The sequence below is a fragment of the Lithobates pipiens genome, unplaced genomic scaffold, assembly GCF_037356315.1.
Source record: "Lithobates pipiens isolate NorthernLeopardFrog02 unplaced genomic scaffold, aLitPip1_a1.2 Scaffold_16, whole genome shotgun sequence".
Classification (NCBI taxonomy): Eukaryota; Metazoa; Chordata; class Amphibia; order Anura; family Ranidae; genus Lithobates; species Lithobates pipiens.
Genome location: NW_027507748.1, coordinates 492,148,738 through 492,172,467, shown reverse-complemented (window position 1 = coordinate 492,172,467; position 23,730 = coordinate 492,148,738).

Sequence of the window (23,730 nt, the reverse complement as noted above, 5' to 3'; positions counted from 1 at the left end):
CCGCTGAAGGACTGCTGCAGTATAGGGCAGCGGTCAGCAGTGGTGCACGTCAACCCTATCTATTGTGGACCGATAGCGGTCCTTACAGAACAGCAGACTGTACCGCACTCAAGCCTATGTACCGTAGCACCCTATACCAAGTTACCAGTCCTTATAAGAACTTTTGTGGAACAAGCAGGTTGTGTGTTAGTGATTAGCAGACTGTACGTCAGTCCCTATACCGCTGAAGGACTGCTGCAGTATAGGGCAGCGGTCAGCAGTGGTGCACGTCAACCCTATCTATTGTGGACCGATAGCGGTCCTTACAGAACAGCAGACTGTACCGCACTCAAGCCTATGTACCGTAGCACCCTATACCAAGTTACCAGTCCTTATAAGAACTTTTGTGGAACAAGCAGGTTGTGTGTTAGTGATTAGCAGACTGTACGTCAGTCCCTATACCGCTGAAGGACTGCTGCAGTATAGGGCAGCGGTCAGCAGTGGTGCACGTCAACCCTATCTATTGTGGACCGATAGCGGTCCTTACAGAACAGCAGACTGTACCGCACTCAAGCCTATGTACCGTAGCACCCTATACCAAGTTACCAGTCCTTATAAGAACTTTTGTGGAACAAGCAGGTTGTGTGTTAGTGATTAGCAGACTGTACGTCAGTCCCTATACCGCTGAAGGACTGCTGCAGTATAGGGCAGCGGTCAGCAGTGGTGCACGTCAACCCTATCTATTGTGGACCGATAGCGGTCCTTACAGAACAGCAGACTGTACCGCACTCAAGCCTATGTACCGTAGCACCCTATACCAAGTTACCAGTCCTTATAAGAACTTTTGTGGAACAAGCAGGTTGTGTGTTAGTGATTAGCAGACTGTACGTCAGTCCCTATACCGCTGAAGGACTGCTGCAGTATAGGTGAGCGGTCAGCAGTGGTGCACGTCAACCCTATCTATTGTGGACCTATAGCGGTCCTTACAGAACAGCAGACTGTACCGCACTCAAGCCTATGTACCGTAGCACCCTATACCAAGTTACCAGTCCTTATAAGAACTTTTGTGGAACAAGCAGGTTGTGTGTTAGTGATTAGCAGACTGTACGTCAGTCCCTATACCGCTGAAGGACTGCTGCAGTATAGGGCAGCGGTCAGCAGTGGTGCACGTCAACCCTATCTATTGTGGACCGATAGCGGTCCTTACAGAACAGCAGACTGTACCGCACTCAAGCCTATGTACCGTAGCACCCTATACCAAGTTACCAGTCCTTATAAGAACTTTTGTGGAACAAGCAGGTTGTGTGTTAGTGATTAGCAGACTGTACGTCAGTCCCTATACCGCTGAAGGACTGCTGCAGTATAGGGCAGCGGTCAGCAGTGGTGCACGTCAACCCTATCTATTGTGGACCGATAGCGGTCCTTACAGAACAGCAGACTGTACCGCACTCAAGCCTATGTACCGTAGCACCCTATACCAAGTTACCAGTCCTTATAAGAACTTTTGTGGAACAAGCAGGTTGTGTGTTAGTGATTAGCAGACTGTACGTCAGTCCCTATACCGCTGAAGGACTGCTGCAGTATAGGGCAGCGGTCAGCAGTGGTGCACGTCAACCCTATCTATTGTGGACCGATAGCGGTCCTTACAGAACAGCAGACTGTACCGCACTCAAGCCTATGTACCGTAGCACCCTATACCAAGTTACCAGTCCTTATAAGAACTTTTGTGGAACAAGCAGGTTGTGTGTTAGTGATTAGCAGACTGTACGTCAGTCCCTATACCGCTGAAGGACTGCTGCAGTATAGGTGAGCGGTCAGCAGTGGTGCACGTCAACCCTATCTATTGTGGACCTATAGCGGTCCTTACAGAACAGCAGACTGTACCGCACTCAAGCCTATGTACCGTAGCACCCTATACCAAGTTACCAGTCCTTATAAGAACTTTTGTGGAACAAGCAGGTTGTGTGTTAGTGATTAGCAGACTGTACGTCAGTCCCTATACCGCTGAAGGACTGCTGCAGTATAGGGCAGCGGTCAGCAGTGGTGCACGTCAACCCTATCTATTGTGGACCGATAGCGGTCCTTACAGAACAGCAGACTGTACCGCACTCAAGCCTATGTACCGTAGCACCCTATACCAAGTTACCAGTCCTTATAAGAACTTTTGTGGACCAAGCAGGTTGTGTATTAGTGTTTAGCAGACTGTACGTCAGTCCCTATACCGCTGAAGGACTGCTGCAGTATAGGGCAGCGGTCAGCAGTGGTGCACGTCAACCCTATCTATTGTGGACCGATAGCGGTCCTTACAGAACAGCAGACTGTACCGCACTCAAGCCTATGTACCGTAGCACCCTATACCAAGTTACCAGTCCTTATAAGAACTTTTGTGGAACAAGCAGGTTGTGTGTTAGTGATTAGCAGACTGTACGTCAGTCCCTATACCGCTGAAGGACTGCTGCAGTATAGGGCAGCGGTCAGCAGTGGTGCACGTCAACCCTATCTATTGTGGACCGATAGCGGTCCTTACAGAACAGCAGACTGTACCGCACTCAAGCCTATGTACCGTAGCACCCTATACCAAGTTACCAGTCCTTATAAGAACTTTTGTGGACCAAGCAGGTTGTGTATTAGTGTTTAGCAGACTGTACGTCAGTCCCTATACCGCTGAAGGACTGCTGCAGTATAGGGCAGCGGTCAGCAGTGGTGCACGTCAACCCTATCTATTGTGGACCGATAGCGGTCCTTACAGAACAGCAGACTGTACCGCACTCAAGCCTATGTACCGTAGCACCCTATACCAAGTTACCAGTCCTTATAAGAACTTTTGTGGAACAAGCAGGTTGTGTGTTAGTGATTAGCAGACTGTACGTCAGTCCCTATACCGCTGAAGGACTGCTGCAGTATAGGTGAGCGGTCAGCAGTGGTGCACGTCAACCCTATCTATTGTGGACCTATAGCGGTCCTTACAGAACAGCAGACTGTACCGCACTCAAGCCTATGTACCGTAGCACCCTATACCAAGTTACCAGTCCTTATAAGAACTTTTGTGGACCAAGCAGGTTGTGTATTAGTGTTTAGCAGACTGTACGTCAGTCCCTATACCGCTGAAGGACTGCTGCAGTATAGGGCAGCGGTCAGCAGTGGTGCACGTCAACCCTATCTATTGTGGACCGATAGCGGTCCTTACAGAACAGCAGACTGTACCGCACTCAAGCCTATGTACCGTAGCACCCTATACCAAGTTACCAGTCCTTATAAGAACTTTTGTGGAACAAGTGAGTTGTGAATGTTTAGCAGACTGCAGCAGAAGGGCAGCAGTCAAGTATAATATCCTTTCTATATTTGGAAGAAAGAATATTATACATGTACAAGCCTATTACTGTACCACTGATACCAGTCCTGAAAAGAACCTTTGTGGAACTAATAATAACAGCAAGTCTTTAAAATTACCCTCACTGCCTGACAACACTGCTTCCTTCCTGTCCCTATACAAATTGGCAAAAAAAGAGAACGATTAGTGGTTACTGGAACAGCTCTTTTGTGGACCTTGATAGTAACAGCTAATGATGATGATGATGATGATGATGATGAAAGACTAATCTGGCTGTCCCTGTAGCATACACCGTCCTTTCCCTTTCTCTAAACTAACAAAAGACACTCAGGCTGCTGCAAGAATCAGCAGCACAGCAAACCTATCAACACCTAACACCTATACCAGTCCTGAAAAGAACTTTTGTGTACCAAATAGCTAGTGGTTTATCTCTCCCTACTCCACACAGGAACCTGTCCCTATCGTAACAGAAGAAAGAATGTAAAATGGCCACCGGATCGGGTGTATTTATAGGTTAGGGGGAATGTACAAGTGTCCATGTGCTGTCATGTCTCAATTGGCTGTCCTGTATCACATGATAAACGTGTCACCAAAGGTTAAAGTTCTTGTATACATTAAACACGTAAGTCCGCCGCGGCGAACGACGGAAAAAGGCGTTCGAACGTGCGGACCGCGAATGTCGGAAATTCGCCGCGAAACGACCGCCGGGCGAACCGTTCGGCCATCACTACTCGCTTACTCCTAGGTCCAATATGTACAATTTAGCGTCGTTGACCTTATAATATGATATATCTCCAAACTAGGCTAACATCTTTTGGACTTCTGGTAATGTTCGTTCTGGTTCTGTGATTAGAAGAATCATATCGTCCGCAAAAAGGTTAATCTTATGTTCAGTATCTGCTATGCGGATGCCTTTTATTCTGCTATTGGTTCTGATGCTTTCTGCTAGTGGTTCCATAACTAGATTAAATATTAGGGGGGAGAGCGGGCAGCCCTGTCTCGTCCCATTTGTATTTTTGAAGGGATCTGATAGGGTGTCTGAGGCTAGTACTCTGGCAGAAGGGTTTGAGTATAGAGCCATTATGTAGTCGTGGATTGGGCCCGAGAGCCCGAATTTATGTAGAACCGCTGAAATATAGCCCCAGTGCACCCTATCAAAGGCCTTTTCGGCGTCGAGGGAGAGGAGTAGGGATGGGATTCCGTTTTTTTCTACATGGTGGATAAGGTCTATCATTCGTCTGGTTGCATCAGATGCCTGGCGACCTTTGGTAAAGCCGGATTGGTCTTGATGGATCAAGGAGGGTAGGATGCTGTCTAGTCTATTTGCAAGAAGTTTGGCGTATATCTTTATATCGAGATTAAGTAACGATATGGGACGAAAATTTTTAGGAGTGTTGGGATCCTTCCCAGGTTTAGGGAGGGCCACTACTCTAGCACTTAGCATTTCAGGGGAAAATTGTGTGGATCTGGCAGCTATATTAAAGGTTCGGCATAGGAAGGGAGCTAGAATATCTTGGAACTGTTTATAATACTCCCCAGTAAAACCGTCCGGGCCAGGAGACTTTGCTGAAGGGAGTTTGTGTATGACTTGTCTAATTTCATCTACCATGAATGGGCTGTTGAGTGAGGAGAGTTGGCTTGGCGAGACCTGTGGGAGTTGGAGTTTTTCAAGGAAGGAGTTGATGCTCTCCGAGGAAGGTTGTGTGGTGGAAGGATCCTTATTAAGGTTGTAGAGATCCTCATAGTATGTACTAAAGGCATTGGCAATATCATGAGGTTTAAGAAGTTTTTGGTGGGAGTGAGGGTGGAGTATAAAAGGAATTTTAGTCTTGTTCCTGTATCCTTTAATTTTAAGGGACATTGCTTTACCGGCTTTGTTACCTGTGGTGTACGATCTAGCTTTGAGTAACCTGTATATTTTTTCTTGTTTTTCAAGGAGGTGGGATCGTAGGTCATGACGTAGAGTAAAGATTTTTGCTTGGAGGATAGGGGAAGGTGCTAGTTTGTTTTGTGATTCAGGGTTTGCTAAGGCACTTGTCAGTTCATCCAGTTTCCGTGATCTAGCCTGCTTTGCCCTAGCGCCCAGTTGTAGGAAGACCCCCCTGATTACCGCTTTATGGGCGTTCCACACCACCACCGGGTCAGACACAGCTTCCTGATTAAGTGAGAAATATTCCACCAGCCGTTCCTTGATATGGGAGGCTGAGCTAGGATTGCGAAGTAGATAGTCATTGACTCTCCATATGAAAGGGTGATGATGGGAGGAACCGTCTGAGATGCTGATGCTTCCAGGGGCATGGTCCGACCAGGTGGCGGAGTGTATAACAGATTTAGATACTCTTTGTAACAACAGTCTGTCGACAAGAAATAAATCAATTCTTGAGTAAGTGTTGTGACGCGACGAGAGGAAGGTAAAATCCCTCTCACTTGCGTGACAACACCTCCACACATCATACAAATCCGTCGAGGAAATATAACTCCCTAGTGGGGAGGGGCGTCTCTTGGTGCCAGGCGTTGAATCTAGTTCAACGTCAGGCACCATGTTGAAGTCTCCACATAAAATAATGTGTCCTTGTTGGATTTTCTAAACCTTGCCGACAATTTTTTTGAGGAATGCCAATTGGCCATAGTTGGGAGTAGGGATGAGCTTCGTGTTCGAGTCGAACGTACGTTCGACTCGAACATTGGTCGTTCGGGCGTTCGCCAAATTCCGAACGTTTGGGCCGTTCGCGGCAAAATTCGTGTGGCCCACAATGCACTGCGATGGCGCAGTGCATTGCTGGCTCATGATTGGCCAAGCATGCACTGTGACCCCGCATGCTTGGCCAATCGCAGCGCCAGCAGCGAGGAGAGCCATGGTTGGCCACAGGCATCCTGCCTGTGGCCAATCATAGCTCAGGCTGTGTAGTGCACGCCCCACACTATATAAGGCCGCCTTTGAGGCGGCCTCGTGTAGTGTGTTAGCATCTGAAGCAGTGGGTGTTCTGTGTACCTTCAACACAGTTACACACCAATCGTTTTTGGCTGATTTCCTATCTTGCTCTTGTGTAGTGGTTACTGTCTGTGCCCTGACCGCAGTATACACCACTATATTCACCTCACCTATATAGATAGTGATCTAGCTTTAATAATAGAGCTTGCAGTCAGTAGTGTTAGGAGATAGTGCGTGCTGTCTGCGTGCTCTGTACCCAGTACATACCACTATATCCACCTACATAGCTGTTCTCTATTTGAGCCCAATTGCCATCTGCAGGAGTTATTGGAAGTTGTGTGTGCTTCCAGCACAGCACAGTACAGTATACATCTGTATATACCCCTTTAACTCTGCTGTTTTCTGGTTATTGTCTGCGTGCCCTGACCGCAGTATACACCGTGATATTCACCTCACCTATATAGCTAGTGGTCCATCTTTAATAATAGAGCTTGCAGTCAGTAGTGCCAGGAGATAGTGCGTGCTGTCTGCGTGCTCTGTACCCAGTACATTCCGCTATAATCCACCTACATAGCTGTTCTCTATTTGGGCCCAATTGTCATCTGCAGGAGTTATTGGAAGTTGTGTGTGCCTCCAGCACAGCACAGTATACATCTGTATATACCCCTTTAACTCTGCTGTTTTCTGGTTATTGTCTGCGTGCCCTGACCGCAGTATACACCGTGATATTCACCTCACCAATATAGCTAGTGGTCCATCTTTAATAATAGAGCTTGCAGTCAGTAGTGCCAGGAGATAGTGTGTGCTGTCTGCGTGCTCTGTACCCAGTACATACCACTATATCCACCTACATAGCTGTTCTCTATTTGAGCCCAATTGCCATCTGCAGGAGTTATTGGAAGTTGTGTGTGCTTCCAGCACAGCACAGCACAGTATACATCTGTATATACCCCTTTAACTCTGCTGTTTTCTGGTTATTGTCTGCGTGCCCTGACCGCAGTATACACCGTGATATTCACCTCACCTATATAGCTAGTGGTCCATCTTTAATAATAGAGCTTGCAGTCAGTAGTGTCAGGAGATAGTGCGTGCTGTCTGCGTGCTCTGTACCCAGTACATACCGCTATAATCCACCTACATAGCTGTTCTCTATTTGGGCCCAATTGTCATCTGCAGGAGTTATTGGAAGTTGTGTGTGCTTCCAGCACAGCACAGTATACATCTGTATATACCCCTTTAACTCTGCTGTTCTATAAAAAAGGCATCTGCAGGAGTTAGTGGGTGTTGTGTGCCTCCAGCACAATATAAACTACCCAACTACTGTTTTACCCAACTCCCTTCAGGCCATTACCATGTCTGAAAGGCCAGCAAGGAGAGGCAGACAGGCGCGAGCCGATAGAAGAGGGCAAGCAGGCTCTGTGTCTAGAGACAACAGTGCTGGTCGTGGACGCGGTGCATTGTCATCAGCACGTGGCCATGGGACATGCTTGTCCTTCTTTTCTGCAGCTGGACATGTTGAACCGCAACATGCCAACGACTTGGTAGAGTGGATGACCAAGCCCTCTTCATCCTCCTCATCCTCTCTCACCCAGTCTCAGGGTAGTAGCAAAGCAGCTGCCAACGCATCGTCTTCCCTCCTCTCAATGTCATCATCAGTGACTCCTTCCCTAGACCCACCACGTCCTCCTGAGGAGTCTCCTGAACTCTTTGAGCACAGTGTTGGGTACATGCTCCAGGAGGATGCCCAGTGTTTGGTGGGCTCTGATGATGACACTCAGCTAGAGGAAGGCAGTAGCGTGAGCGCAGAGAGAGAGGATGCTCAAGAAGCACAGCAATCTGGCAGTCATGTTCCACAAGCTGCAACATACTGCCAGGTTTGCTACAGCGATGAAGAGGGAGGGGATGATGAGGGCACTGACTCCACGTGGGTGCCTGGAAGGAGGGAGGAGGAGGAGGAGGAGGCACATGTCCAACGAGGCAGGATGCCCTCCGGGGGCCAGCTTAGGGGCAGCACACCGACTGAATCACACCGCAGAGCTCCGCCTGCGCAGAGCGCTTCCTCTGTGCGTTATTCTAAAAGTTCTTTGGTGTGGGCCTTTTTTGAGACGAGTGCATCAGATCGCACCGCTGCTATTTGCAACATATGTCTCAAGCGTATCTCACGTGGCCAAAACATCAGCCGCTTGGGCACCACATGCTTGACCAGACATATGTTGACCTGCCATGCAGCTCGTTGGCAAGCGTACCTCAAAGACCCATACCAAAGAACAAAGCGGACCTCTCCTTGCTCCTCATCAGCTGGCATCTCCAACCCCACTAGACCAACCCCACTAGATAGTGCGTGCTGTCTGCGTGCTCTGTACCCAGTACATACCACTATATCCACCTACATAGCTGTTCTCTATTTGAGCCCAATTGCCATCTGCAGGAGTTATTGGAAGTTGTGTGTGCTTCCAGCACAGCACAGCACAGTATACATCTGTATATACCCCTTTAACTCTGCTGTTTTCTGGTTATTGTCTGCGTGCCCTGACCGCAGTATACACCGTGATATTCACCTCACCTATATAGCTAGTGGTCCATCTTTAATAATAGAGCTTGCAGTCAGTAGTGTCAGGAGATAGTGCGTGCTGTCTGCGTGCTCTGTACCCAGTACATACCGCTATAATCCACCTACATAGCTGTTCTCTATTTGGGCCCAATTGTCATCTGCAGGAGTTATTGGAAGTTGTGTGTGCTTCCAGCACAGCACAGTATACATCTGTATATACCCCTTTAACTCTGCTGTTCTATAAAAAAGGCATCTGCAGGAGTTAGTGGGTGTTGTGTGCCTCCAGCACAATATAAACTACCCAACTACTGTTTTACCCAACTCCCTTCAGGCCATTACCATGTCTGGAAGGCCAGCAAGGAGAGGCAGACAGGCGCGAGCCGATAAAAGAGGGCAAGCAGGCTCTGTGTCTAGAGACAACAGTGCTGGTCGTGGACGCGGTGCATTGTCATCAGCACGTGGCCATGGGACATGCTTGTCCTTCTTTTCTGCAGCTGGACATGTTGAACCGCAACATGCCAATGACTTGGTAGAGTGGATGACCAAGCCCTCTTCATCCGCCTCATCCTCTCTCACCCAGTCTCAGGGTAGTAGCAAAGCAGCTGCCAACGCATCGTCTTCCCTCCTCTCAATGTCATCATCAGTGACTCCTTCCCTAGACCCACCACGTCCTCCTGAGGAGTCTCCTGAACTCTTTGAGCACAGTGTTGGGTACATGCTCCAGGAGGATGCCCAGTGTTTGGTGGGATCTGATGATGACACTAAGCTAGAGGAAGGCAGTAGCGTGAGCGCAGAGAGAGAGGATGCTCAAGAAGCACAGCAATCTGGCAGTCATGTTCCACAAGCTGCAGCATACTGCCAGGTTTGCTACAGCGATGAAGAGGGAGGGGATGATGAGGGCACTGACTCCACGTGGGTGCCTGGAAGGAGGGAGGAGGAGGAGGAGGCACATGTCCAACGAGGCAGGATGCCCTCCGGGGGCCAGCTTAGGGGCAGCACACCGACTGAATCACACCGCAGAGCTCCGCCTGCGCAGAGCGCTTCCTCTGCGCGTCATTCTAAAAGTTCTTTGGTGTGGGCCTTTTTTGAGACGAGTGCATCAGATCGCACCGCTGCTATTTGCAACATATGTCTCAAGCGTATCTCACGTGGCCAAAACATCAGCCGCTTGGGCACCACATGCTTGACCAGACATATGTTGACCTGCCATGCAGCTCGTTGGCAAGCATACCTCAAAGACCCATACCAAAGAACAAACTGGACCTCTCCTTGCTCCTCATCAGCTGGCATCTCCAACCCCACTAGACCTTCAGTCCTCTCTGAAACCTGCTCTGAGAGGAATGAAGGTGTAGAATTAGGTGTGTCACAGCCAAGTGCTTCCGGGAACTCTGCTAGTGGTACATCCACATTCGATTATAGCAGGCAAATGTCCCTGCCCCAGCTGCTAGACCGGCGGAAGAAATTTACTCCCAGCCATCCACATGCCCAGCGGTTGAATGCTAGCTTGGCTAAATTGCTAGCACTTCAACTGCTGCCTTTTCAGTTGGTAGATTCGGCCCCCTTCCGTGAGTTTGTACAATGTGCGGTTCCTCAGTGGCAGGTCCCCAAACGCCACTTTTTCTCACGGAAGGCGATTCCGGCTCTCTACCGGCATGTGGAAGGCAATGTCCTTGCCTCGCTGGACAGGGCGGTCAGCGGTAAGGTGCATATTACCGCTGACTCATGGTCCAGCAGGCATGGACAGGGACGTTACCTGTCTTTCACGGCCCATTGGGTCACTCTTCTGGCAGCTGGGAAGGATGCAGGACAAGGTGCAGTAGTGTTGGAGGTTGTTCCGCCACCACGCCTCCAAAATGCTACTATTGGTTGTGACACACCTCTCTCCTCCACCCCCTCCTCTTCTTCTTCCTCCATGGCCTCTTCCAGTGCTCTGTCCTCAGAACCAGCGGTGCTCCGTAGGCGTTCCAGGGGCTACGCAAGTACGCAGGCAAAACGATGCCATGCCGTGCTTGCGCTGGTTTGTTTGGGGGACAGGAGCCACACTGGGGCGGATGTTTTGTCAGCTCTGCAGGGGCAGGCCGAGAGGTGGTTGACGCCACGCCAGCTTAAGCCAGGAATGGTGGTTTGCGACAATGGCACCAACCTCCTCTCCGCCCTCCGTCAGGGACAACTGACCCATGTGCCCTGTGTAGCTCACGTCCTTAACCTGGTGGTGCAGCGGTTCTTGGGCAGGTACCCCGGCTTACATGATGTCCTGAAGCAGGCCAGGAAAGTCTGTGTGCATTTCCGCCGATCATTTAATGCCTGTGCTCGGCTGGCTGAGCTCCAAAAGGAGTTGAACCTGCCCAAGAACTGCCTTATATGTGACATGCCCACCAGATGGAACTCAACATTGGCCATGCTGCAGCGGCTGCACACGCAGCAGAGGGCCATCAATGAGTACCTGTGCGACTACGGCACCAGGACAGGGTCAGGGGAGCTTGGTTTTTTCTCACCACGCCAGTGGGGCATGATCAGGGATGCATGCACTGTCCTGTCACCGTTTAAGGAGGCCACAAGGATGGTGAGCAGTGACAGTGCATGCATCAGTGACACTGTACCTCTTGTCCACCTCTTGGAGCATACGCTGCGTGGAATAATGGACAGGGCACTTGAGGCAGAACAGAGGCAGGAAGAGGAGGACTTCCTTGCCTCTCAAGGCCCCCTTTATCCAGACAGTGTTCCTGCTGTGCCACCCATCACACAGGAAGAGGGTGAGGAGGAGGAAGAGGAGGAGGAGGATGATTGTGTCAGCATGGAGGTGGAGGCTGGCACTCAGCATCAGCATCAGCAGCAGCAGTCTTATAGGGATGATTTACAGTCCCAAGAAACACGTGGACTTGTACGTGGCTGGGAGGAGGTAGCTGCGGATCATGTTGTCCTTAGTGACCCAGAGGACTCCGGACCGAATGCCTCAGCTAACCTACGCTGCATGGCCTCCCTGATCCTGCAAAGCCTGCGGAAGGATCCTCGTATTCTTCGGATCAAGGAGAGGGACCATTACTGGCTGGCCACTCTCCTTGATCCACGGTACAAGGGTAAGGTTGCCGACCTTATCTTGCCATCGCAGAGGGAGCAGAGGATGAGACATCTCCGGGAGGCCTTGCAGAAAGCTCTGTGCAACGCGTTCCCAGAGACTGGGAGGTCACAAACTCCTGGTCCTGGACAACGTGTTGCTGAGGCATCAGTCAGAAGGAGCGGTGGAGAAGGTGGCCGTCTGACTGATGCTTTCAGACAATTTTTTAGTCCGCAGCCCCAAGGTATGATTGGTTCCAGCACCCATCGCCAGCGTCTAATTTACATGATGCAGGAATACCTAGGGGCAAGGTCAGACTTGGACACCTTTCCCACCGAAAATCCTCTGGCTTACTGGGTCTTGAGGATGGATCACTGGCCAGAGCTTGCACAGTATGCAATTGAGCTACTGGCCTGTCCTGCATCCAGCGTTCTTTCGGAACGCACCTTCAGTGCTGCTGGTGGCTTTGTTACCGATCACAGGGTGCGCCTGTCCACCGAAGCAGTTGATCGACTGACCTTCATCAAGATGAATCAGTCTTGGATCACCCACAGCTACCAAGCACCTGAAGCTGATGTAACCGAATAATTTTTTTTGAAATACCACATCCCTTCAAGACTGCCTATGCTGATGCTGAGTGACTGTCCTGTTATGTTGATTGTCTATCCTCTTCCTCCTCCGCTGATATGTTGGAAGAACATTTTTGGTTCTGGGTGATGCCAGCAGCCAAATTTTTCTGCCCCTGTTTAACAGGGGCGTTTAATTACAATTTTTGATGCAATGCTTTGCAGCAGGGCTAATTCCTGCAATAAAACTAGAGTATATGGCAGAGGTTGGAGTGTGGTGGCACCAGCACCAGTGCCTAAGGCCCAATTTTTCTGCCCCTGTTTATGTGGTGGCACCAGCACCAGTGCCTAAGGCCCAATTTTTCTGCCCCTGTTTAACAGGGGCGTTTAAGTACAATTTTTGATGCAATGCTTTGCAGCAGGGCTAATTCCTGCAATAAAACTAGAGTATATGGCAGAGGTTGGAGTGTGGTGGCACCAGCACCAGTGCCTAAGGCCCAATTTTTCTGCCCCTGATTAACAGGGGCGTTCAAGTACAATTTTTGATGCAATGCTTTGCAGCAGGGCTAATTCCTGCAATAAAACTAGAGTATATGGCAGAGGTTGCAGTGTGATGGCACCAGTGCCTAAGGCCCAATTTTTCTGCCCCTGTTTAACAGGGACATGTAATTACAATTCTTGATATAATATTTCACAGGAGGGCCCCTTCCTGTGCCCACCCAGAGTAACGGTGAGGACTTATAGTGTTGTGGCACCAGCACCACAACCACCAAAGGTCAATTTTTCTACCACTGTTCAACAATGGCATGTAATTACAATTCTTGATATAATCGTTCACAGCAGGGCGCTCCAGCGCCCACCAAGAGTCACTTTGAGGGCTTACAATGTTGTGGCAAAACCAACACCTTGTTCCGCCATTTCTGCAGAGCATATAGGGCAGGCCCCTACTTTCAAACATCCAACTTACAAACATCAGACAGCAGCAAGTGAGATGAAAAAAGATGGACGACAAAACAAATTATACAGGGGTGATAACCCTTCCCTATGTTTTCCAAAAAGCTTAAAAATAGTTTTTTTGACTGGAGCTACACTTTAAAAATGTACCAGTTGAAAATTACAAACAGATTCAACTTAACACAACAAACCTACACAGTCCCTGTCTTGTTTGCACCGCCTGTATACTGCTGTTCTGAGTATATAGGGCCTGGGGGCCACACGCATTTCCTTTTTTTAATATGGGTACGGGGTTCCCCTTAATATGCGTACAAGACCCAAATAGGCTGGTAATGGGCAGGGGGGGCTACCCATGCCATTTTTCTCAATGATTTTCAACCATATTGCAGAAACCAGATATAACATTAAAACCGCAAGCAGTTTTAAATGGTGTTATTTCCGTTTAATGTCATTTTGTGCAGGGACTGTTCTAAACACGGGAAACATGTGGCACTTCACAGGCATACTACAGACACCCCCCAGGCACCATATTTAAAGGAATATTTCACTTTTTTTTTCACTTTAATCGTCATTAAAATCAGTGCTCCCGCCAAAACGGCCGTTTTTAAAACCTTTTTTTGCATTGACCCATGTCCCCTGAGGCAGGAGTCAGGTCCCCAAACCCTTTTTAGGACAGTATCTAGCATATTAGCCATTAAAATTAGCACTTTCCATTTCGAACGTTCGAGTCCCATAGACTTCAATGGGGTTCTAACGTTCGTTTCGAACGCGGGGTCCGTTCGAAAGTTCTGGTGCGAACCGAACCGGGGGGTGTTCGGCTCATCCCTAGTTGGGAGCATATACAGAAACAATAGTGTACATAACATTATTAATTGAACCTATCAGTATGAGAAACCTCCCTTCCGGGTCAGATTCACATTTCGTAAGTTGGAAGTTCACTGAGTCTTTGATCGCTATCATCACTCCTCGTTGTTTCTTGTGGTATGAGGAAGTGAACACATGGGGATATATTCGATGTTGGCATGTAGGGGAAGCAGTTATAGAAAAATTAGTCTCTTGTACTCAGAGAATGTCACTATTATGGGAAATAGCAGTTGACCATAAAGATGACCTCTTAGCAAGGAGGTTAAGACCTCTTGCATTGATTGAGAGGACAGTGAATCCCATATTTGTAATCTGGAAATAAGACCCCCAAAAAAAGAAAATAAGTAGATAAAGTAAAAAAAAAAAAAAAAGAAAAGGGTTCCTGGGTACCTTGAGGGTCCAGACGCTGTAGGCTCAGCTGAGGTCTATCGGATGTGGCAGAGGCAACGTTAGTTCCTTATGAGAATGACCCAGGAATTCCAAAGTCGGTATTAGCTATGGGTAAAAGATGAGTTAGTACGTCAAAGGTCACCAATCAATATTTCTAGTTGCTTCACCTGGTAGTGTTAATGTGGGTAATGGTGAGCGGGTAATGGTAGCAAAAACTGAAACAACAGGAATAAAAAGGACAATACAAGGTAGAACAAGGGAATCCAAAAGAAAAGGGGAAAGTCAGAATAGTGCGGTATGCACAATGCGAGGAAAAGCGAAACAAGACTAGCCAGTAGTCTGATCAGCAACAGAAGCTGAGGAGCAACTGGTCAGGGTGGGGGGTATAGTTCAGCAGGTGTATGTTGTGTCGCAAACCATTCCGGACGGGTAGTCGTTTGGAAGTGTCCCGGGCTCAGTGATCAGCGGCGGTTACTTTTGCGGGATCCGCGGCCCACGCCAAAGGAGAAGGGATTCGGGACCCCTGTGGTATCCCTCATATCCGGTGGGGGATCAAGGAGGATTCCCCAGTCACGTAGCAGTTTCAAACCTCCCTCCAGAGTGGAGATGGTATGCCATTGTAGGTGGCTAGTATGGTGGCTGGGTGCCGCCATTTGTACTGGATTTTATGGTTATTCATGGCCTTAGTGATAGATCGAAGTTGCCTGCGCATCTGTAGCGTGTATTGCGACAAATCGGCGTGAAGTTGAATGTCGGAGTAGGGGGCAGGCAGGGGGGACATTTCTCTCGCCTTAAGGAGAATTTGTTCTTTGACTTGGAAGAAGTGCACTCTGAGGAGGACATATCTGGGAACATCCGCGTCAAGATGGCGCGGTTTAGGCAGTCTATGTACGCGGTCAATCGTTAGCTCTATGGGGGACAGCTCTGGGAGCAAACTAGAGAAGAGGGTGCTAGCAAAATGATGTAGTTCTGTAGGTTGTACAGATTCCGGGATGCCGCGTATCTTGATATTATTACGCCTAGAGTGGTCCTCAAGGTCCGCGAGTTTAGATTTCATCCACAGAGAGTCATCTCTTTGATCATGATAGGCATCAACCAGGTCATTGACCGTTTCTGTGCACTCCTCCATTCTAGTCTCAATGAAAGTCACCCTGTTATCCATGTGCTTCATTTCAAGTGAAAATTTGTTGATTAAAGAGGAAAGATTCGACATGAGGGATGATTGGAGGGATACTAGCATATCCTTCATGGTGGTATCTAGTACCGGTTGTCCCAGGGTAGGAAATTGAGCAATGGATGATTGCAAAGAAGAAATTGCTGCATCATTGTGCAGGCCTGTAATCTTCATCCTTGTTTTCGCTGGACTCTGGGTAGCTGGGGTCGCTGGAGAGGAGTCTGGAGGTTCTCCAGAAGCCATCCTATGTCTTATTTCCTGCGGATGGCCAGTATTAAGCTCAGAGAAGGACAGGGAATGGCGTGCTGTCCCTCCGGCGGCGCCATCTTGTCCGCTGCGTCTGGCTGAGTGAGGCTGATAGGCGAAGGATTGTAGTCGCCGTGGGCCCGTATCCTGGCTACGTTTTCGGGACATTCCGATCGCGGAGGTAGCGGGTGACAGCGGGAAGTCGATCGGTGCCGCGGATGGCGTTGTGGGAGCCCGGTAAGTCGCGTTCCGTCCGGATGATGTGCGGAGCTCTCAGCTCAAGCTGCCATTTTCGGCTGCGCGCAAGCCACGCCCCCCACATTTTTTATTTTGATTGCTTTAATCCATTCCCTGATGTGAGTTTTTATGTTCCATCTGGCACTGATATACCTGGCTAACCCTGTCATCCATCCATCAAGTCTGGAGGGGGCCATCCAAGTTTTCTATCTGCCATGTTTGATTGCAGGATTATACGCCTGTTTTCTTTTCATTCTGGTAAGCAGATTAAGAGCACGAGAGTGTAGTGTGCTTCATATAAGCACTTTGAATCTTGGTGGAAGATTTGCGTCACCTGTCTATGGACAATCACGTTTAAAGTTATTTTATTCACATTTATTTGCTATGGACAATCATTGTCTTTACCCACATTTGTTTTGTATGGACAATCACATTTAAAACTGTTGTGTAGCATTACACTATTGGACTTTATATTATTGTTTGATGAATCAGCAAACTGTGTTAGCCACTGTGTGTTTTTTTTGTGTTAGCGCAGATATTTGTTCACCTTGTTATTTATTTCATCTCCTCTATTCCTGTCCCCTCACACAGTTTCTTGGTGACTGATGATTAAACACCACTAGTTCTGCCGTCTTTATCCTTCCCCGAAGATCCCCTTGGTGCCTCTGGCGTCTCAGGGCATCTCTTTGGGCTCAGTCCCTGTGCTGCATTATGGATCGGTATTTCATGCTGGTCCGCACATGCACAGACTGGTCTTTTCCATCTGATCTGGACACACCGCCAGCCCAGCGTGTAGGCAGCCTCTCGACATCTGATGTCATTGCGCCTCATGCGCAATGACACCGTGCGCCGCTTGTGCCGGGGGATCATCAAAGAGATGAGCCTTTTGACACCTCAGTAACACGGGTGATGGGAGAGGCTCATCTGTCTCCGGTCACCTGATGTCCATCAGCCTCAGGTATTGAACTGCGTCCATGCCTGGGGAATGTACTATCTGACTCCTTTGCCTACATAAACAGGCACTTTCATTATTAGCTGCTACACAGTGAGGATCATACATCTCCCCAGATAAGAAAAAAATACCTCCACGGCAGTAAGTTTCATTTTTTTGATCTGCTCTCATTGTCCACGCTACTATTAGGATGTGCTATGACTATGAGGCTTATATCTTGACAGCCTCTCTATGCGTGCACTTGCACGCATGCACTCGCATGATGTGCTGGTGCATGCATTATCATTCCCTTATATAGATACAATACCTCTTCTATGCCCCTTTTCCTGCAAATTTTCTTATATGAATATTATTTTTGTGCCAGGTTAGTCTCTATTTATGTCGATCTTCGTGGGTTCCGGCGTCCCTGTGGCAGAAACACTGTATGCTTTATCCACCTCATACAACATACTAAACTCTAATTAGCACGGTAAACCTTTTATCACTGGTGCTTGGGGATGTGTATATACTTTACAATTACATCCTAGAGCAGTGATGGTGAATTTTGGCACCCCAGATGTTTTGGAACTACATTTCCCATGATGCAACTACACTGCAGGAGTGCATGAGCATCATGAGAAAGGTAAATCCAAAACACCTGGGGTGCCAAGGTTCACCATCACTGTCCTAGAGTACTCTAATGTGTGATGGGACAGCCTGGAGATGCAAATCCTGTTTATGTGTGAATTCTGATGTGTACTACGGTTCACTAAAGATAGTCAATTTGTGAGTATTATTTGTGAGTATTATCTGATCTAAAATACCAGCCCTGTTTATCTGTCATGCTGCCACCTGCTGTGTTTATACATTTATATATCTGTATACATGGTACCTTTCTGATTTTTGGACATTGCATCCCCAGATAATACAGCTTGTTCTAAATCAACCCTGAAGAAGGAATTAAATATCTAAAATAAGGTCTATGGAGGAATATGAGCCAAGTTCATTTTCATCCTCTATGGGTAGATCGTTCAGAGATCCAGGAATCCAAGACATCTTGGGCTTAATTCAATCTGGCCTAGATCTGCCTCTATCCTTAAGCTCCCTCAGGGTCCAAGTCTCAGCCCTGTTGGCCTTCTCTGGAACATCATGGTCCATTCACCCTCTAATCCGGCAGTTCTTCCATGGGGCGGCAAGACACAGGCCATAAAGAAGGCTGAGATTCTCCAAGTGGGATCTTTCCCTTATTCTCCACTCCCTGACTGGACTCAGTACAGTGGGATTTGCTCCGCTTTCTATCAAAGACTTCACTGCAAAAGTCGCCTTCCTAGTAGCCATCACTATGGCCAAAGGGGTCTCTGAGATTGGGTCCTGACGTAATAAAGAACCATTCCTGAATTTCCTGATGGTCATCATCCATATGCTCAGCTGAAAGTTACTTCAGTGTTCCATGAGAACCAAGAAATTGTCCTACCCACATTCAGGGCCCCAGAGTCCAATGAAGCTCACCCTCTGGATGTAGGGGAAATACTGAAGCAATACCTGCAAGTTACTTCCTCCTTTAGACGTTCTGACTATCTGTTTGTCCTGCACTCTGGGACTGAGCTTCAATCAGAACGATTGCGGCCTGGATCATCCAATCCATCCAGCAGGCTTATAGAGCTAGAGGCATTGACTGCACATTCCACCAGGGGATATGGCAGCTTCCTGGGCAGCAGCCCGGCATGTGGCTCCAGATGTCATCTGCAAAACAGCCTTGTGGGCCTCCACTAATACCTTTATGTCTCATTATTGCATATAACCTGCTTCTCTATAATCTTTTAACATTGGTTTAAGAATCCTGTCGATTGACGGGGCAAATTGAATTTCTTTTTGATCAGCATACCCGCCTGTGTGGTTTGGCTAGTTATTTCCCCCCCATCTGCCATTGAGTCTGTCAGGACAATTACAAATTTCCTATCAAATACTTACCATAATTTTTCTTTCCTGATGGACTCCATGGCAGATGGAGTTCCCACCCATTGGTCAAGAGTTGGCTAGTTACAGAATGCAGTCTCTGGTGGTGAGCTCAAATTTATGGGATCCTATAGCATTGGAGAGGAGGTGGGGTTAACCCACATGTAGGCTGCCAAGGAGTTCATCAGGAAAGAAAAATTATGGTAAGTATTTAATAGGAAATTTTCATTTTTTTTTCCGAATGGCCACCACAGTTTGAAAACTGATGGCCAAGCCTCATTCTGAAAAGAGAGGAACTAACATGGCTGCTAAGCAGGAAGTAAAATCCCTGTTTCAAAAGGATTAGCCAAGAATAACATTGCCCCGGGAGTCAAATGAAAAGCCAAGCCTTGGTTTGGACCGGAGGGAGAGACCAAACCTCCTTTTTAAACGAACATGGCCGAAGCAAAATTAAAAAGGGGGGGAAAGTAGGAAACCAAGCTTTGATCTGACTCAGAAGAAAGGAATCAAGCATCATTTTCAAAAGGAATCATTTAGCGTCACCCCAGGGCTAGCATACATGGGGCCGAGGGGTACGGAGACACACCATCATGTGCGCCACACACATATAATGGCCACCAAAAGAAAAATGGCACGATGGAGGCAAACACAAATGCACACCATGCACCCGGCAGACACCAGGCACAAAAAAGAGGGTCGCTAGTAAAAAAATCTTTATTAAAAAAAAAAAAAATATATATATATATATATATATATATATATATATATATATATATATATATTGCTGTCCTCTTTCTGTAAAGGGCCAACACAGAAATATTAAAAAGGAAATAAAAAATACTGAGTACAACAATAATCAAACTGTCAGTAAAGGGACAAACTACAGCTAATACCAAAAGAGACATCAAACATTATTAATAAATGCTTTGATGTCCCAATTATTTTTCACACTCTTTCATATTTGTAGCGCAAATTTATTTTTATATTATTTCACGTTTCTCAGGGATATTTGATGGTGTTCAGTTGCAGCTTTTTTTTTTGAATATTTTTTCTAGCGCAATAATTTTTTAATTTTTTTCTTTATGTTGATGTCCCAATTGACATTCATACCAAAAAGAGTGTAGGGTTTTAATTTGTAAATCCATCTGACCTCCATGTGAGAAACACCCCTTTTGAGGGACCCTTCTCTCCAAGGTGGTGTGTGCTTATGTATTACCACAAAAGAGATACTCGTCGGGTTTCCATTGTGACACCATTGAAAAAAATGTTTGGGGACTGTATGTTCTTTCTTGTCTTTTCTAATCTTTTTGATATTATTAATATGCTCATTGGCTCTGATGAAGAACGTTATAATGGTTTGTCCCATATATTGTTTACCACATGGACATGTGATGAGTTAAAATACATTTTTAGTATGGCAGGTAATGAAATGTTTAATTGGGTATGTTTTACCAGTGACGGTGGAGGAGAATGAACATGTTTTGTTCCTTCCACTTTTATTGATTCATCACACTGCACATCTTTTGCAAGGATAAAAGCACACTAGCTGTTGGGAAACAGTTGCCTGTTTGGGAGGGCCTAGTATATTAGGTGCCACACATGCCTGCAAAGAGGGTAAACCCTTAAAGATAAGCCCTGAACTACCAAGAAGTATACGTGTCCTGGTCTCCAAGGAACCTGGACATCCCCTGGAGATAATCGGCCTTGTCTAAAATGACTATGCCATTCCCTTTGTCGGCCGGATGGATAATAAGATTTTTGTTCTCACAAAGTCTTTTTAAGCCTATGTCAAAGGTTGGGTTAGGGGGAGATCTCCTCAAATTCTATTTGTCTAGATCACTGAGGACAAGGTCTCTAAAAATAATAATTGAGGGAGATAGAACTCCGGGGGGGGGGTTAACAATGAAAGGCTAATGATCATGTGTTCGGGGCGGAGCGCCATGGCGTAGACACGCGAGGAGTATCCTCCCGCTCGTCCGGCCTCACGCCACCTCGCCGTCCCGTCAGATGCTGTCTTGCCGCTTGTAGTTCCGGGTTGCCTGGAGCGCCTGGATAGATCGACGAGCGAAGGAGAGGGACACCAAGCCTGGCATCCCGGAAGAAGGTGCGGCAAGATTGCAGCGTTACCCCGCCGATCCTCTGATCCGACCAGGTAAAGCAAGGTAAACCCTTCAGCTTCAACCCGAAGATGCGGAGCCAAGTATGGTAGGTCACCTAAGAGGTGCCCCCCTAGAGGAATAGGGAAGTTGCCTCGGAGACAAGGTAATGAATTATGTCCCGGAGAGAAGACATGTCGGAGGTCTGAGGTAGGAAAGCCTCTCATATATCTCCCCCCCTCCTATCATACTGCCTGCTGCCCTAGAGGAACTACAAGAACTATAAGAACTGCTTATGTGACTGCTTATGTGATGCCAGGAACATACCTGGCCAGCCTGTCTGAGGAGGTTCATGGTTTAGCCTCTTCAGGCTGGAGTAAAAAATGCAAGCATAATCAAGGATTTTGTGGATTATTTGGGAGCTTAGGGCAGCACTCTGTTGTGGGAGGAAGTTTGGAGGCTGCATAAGAGTGCTACGGGGAGAGGTTTGTCTCATATTCTCCTACACAAATAGAAAAGGATAGTAGAGTAAAGATACAAGAATTTTCAAGGCGAATCCTATGGTTCCATGGTTCTGTAATAATCTATATTGAATATTTTAAATGAATGATACTTTGTATTAGACTGTCCATAGTTCGCATCATAGAGAGTCAACTCGGTGAAGATCCTCAGGGGGTTGACTTTTGGCTTAATAATATCCTGTAGGAGCAGTCTGGTGCGGAAGATAATCCCGCTACTCATTACGGTGGATAAGAGGGTAGGGGTAATGAGCAGAGTACCTCTTGAAGGTGAATCCTTGGTCTGAGACTAGACTAGAAAGAAGAACGGGACCCAGATTGGAGTGAAGGACTTGGACTGATGGTAACTTGAATCAAATTTATTTTTTATTTTTTTTGTTCGATCCCGATCTGTCCCCCAGCAAAAAATGCTCCCTGGATCGGTGTAGGTCCTTAGGTCTTCAAGAGAAATAAGTAAATAATGACTACCATTAATGTGATAACATATAATGTGAGGGGTTTAAACACAAGGGAAAAAAGATATAAAATTAATGAAGAATTGCATTTTATGATGGGGAACGTAATCTGTTTACAGAAGACGTATATAACCAACAACTCGGGAATAAAACTGGCCTCAGCGCAATTCCTATTCTGGTACTATGGGGACTCACCATCGCCTCATTCAAGAGGAGTAGCAATTGGGTTTGATAGGCTATCAAGGTTTGAAATTCAGGACCGTGTAACCGATCCAGAGGGTAGGTATCTATTTATAAAGGGAAAATTGGGGATAATGCAATATACAATAGCAAATGTGTATGCCCCAAACAGAAATCCAGATAGATTTATAAGGAAAATATTATCAAAACTTGAGGAATTTAGAGAGGGTAAAGTGGTACTAGCAGGTGATCTAAATTGGTGCTTGGACCCAAGGATGGATAGCTCGGGAAGTGTTATAAGAGCCTCGGAACAGAGATATAAGTTGGTCACTAAAGCACTTCTAAATGCCCAGCTCTTAGACGCCTGGAGGATCAGTCACCAGAAAGAGCGGGATTACACTCACTGTTTGGCAGTGCATAAAACTTATGCAAGGCTGGACTATGTTTTTATAGAACATCAATTAGTGACCAATTTGAAAAAAGTGGAAATTAAGCCCATTACTCTATCAGACCATGCCCCTATAATAGCTCAATTAGAAATACAGGATGAGAGAGGGAAGGAGAGAATGTGGAGGATGAATGACTCCCTCATCCAAGATCAGGATGTCAGCAGACAAATTGAAAAGGAGTTGAGGGATTTCTTTGAGCTTAATGACACGGAGGAAATATCTAGAGCGACCCTATGGGAGACCCATAAAACAGTAATAAGAGGCAGGTTGATTGGGATCGGTGCAGGAATAAAGAAGGAAAAACAGAAAAGGAAGACCCAATTATATAGTGAGATTGAACAGCTTGAACGGAAAACAAGACCTAGAGGGATCCAGGAGAGTCAGGACCTACAAAAAAAAAAAGGGAGCTGGAAGAGCATTTAGAGCAAGAAAAGAGAACAGTGTTTTATAAGATAAATAAGGAGATATATCAATGGGGGAATAGATCGGGCAAATGGCTTGCAAAGAGAGTAAAAGAACAGAAAAATAGGACCTTTATACCCAAAATTAGAGATAAGAAGGGGAGATGAAGTTTGCCACCCCAGAAATTGCAGAGAACTTCCAATCGTACTATAGTGCTCTTTATGGGATAGGAGGAAGAAGTAGTGAGGGAGGAAACAGGAAGGAAGCCATAAGAGAGTATCTTAGGAATCTCGATTCCCCAGGAGGGGTGAGGGAGGAGATGGAGGCCCTAGAGGCTCCCATCTCGATAAGAGAAGTCGAGAGAGCAATTAAGGGAATGCCACTGGGGAGTAGCCCTGGCCCAGATGGATACTCCAGTCTGTACTATAAGAGATTTCAGAGTCTCTTGGTACCAAGACTGTGTG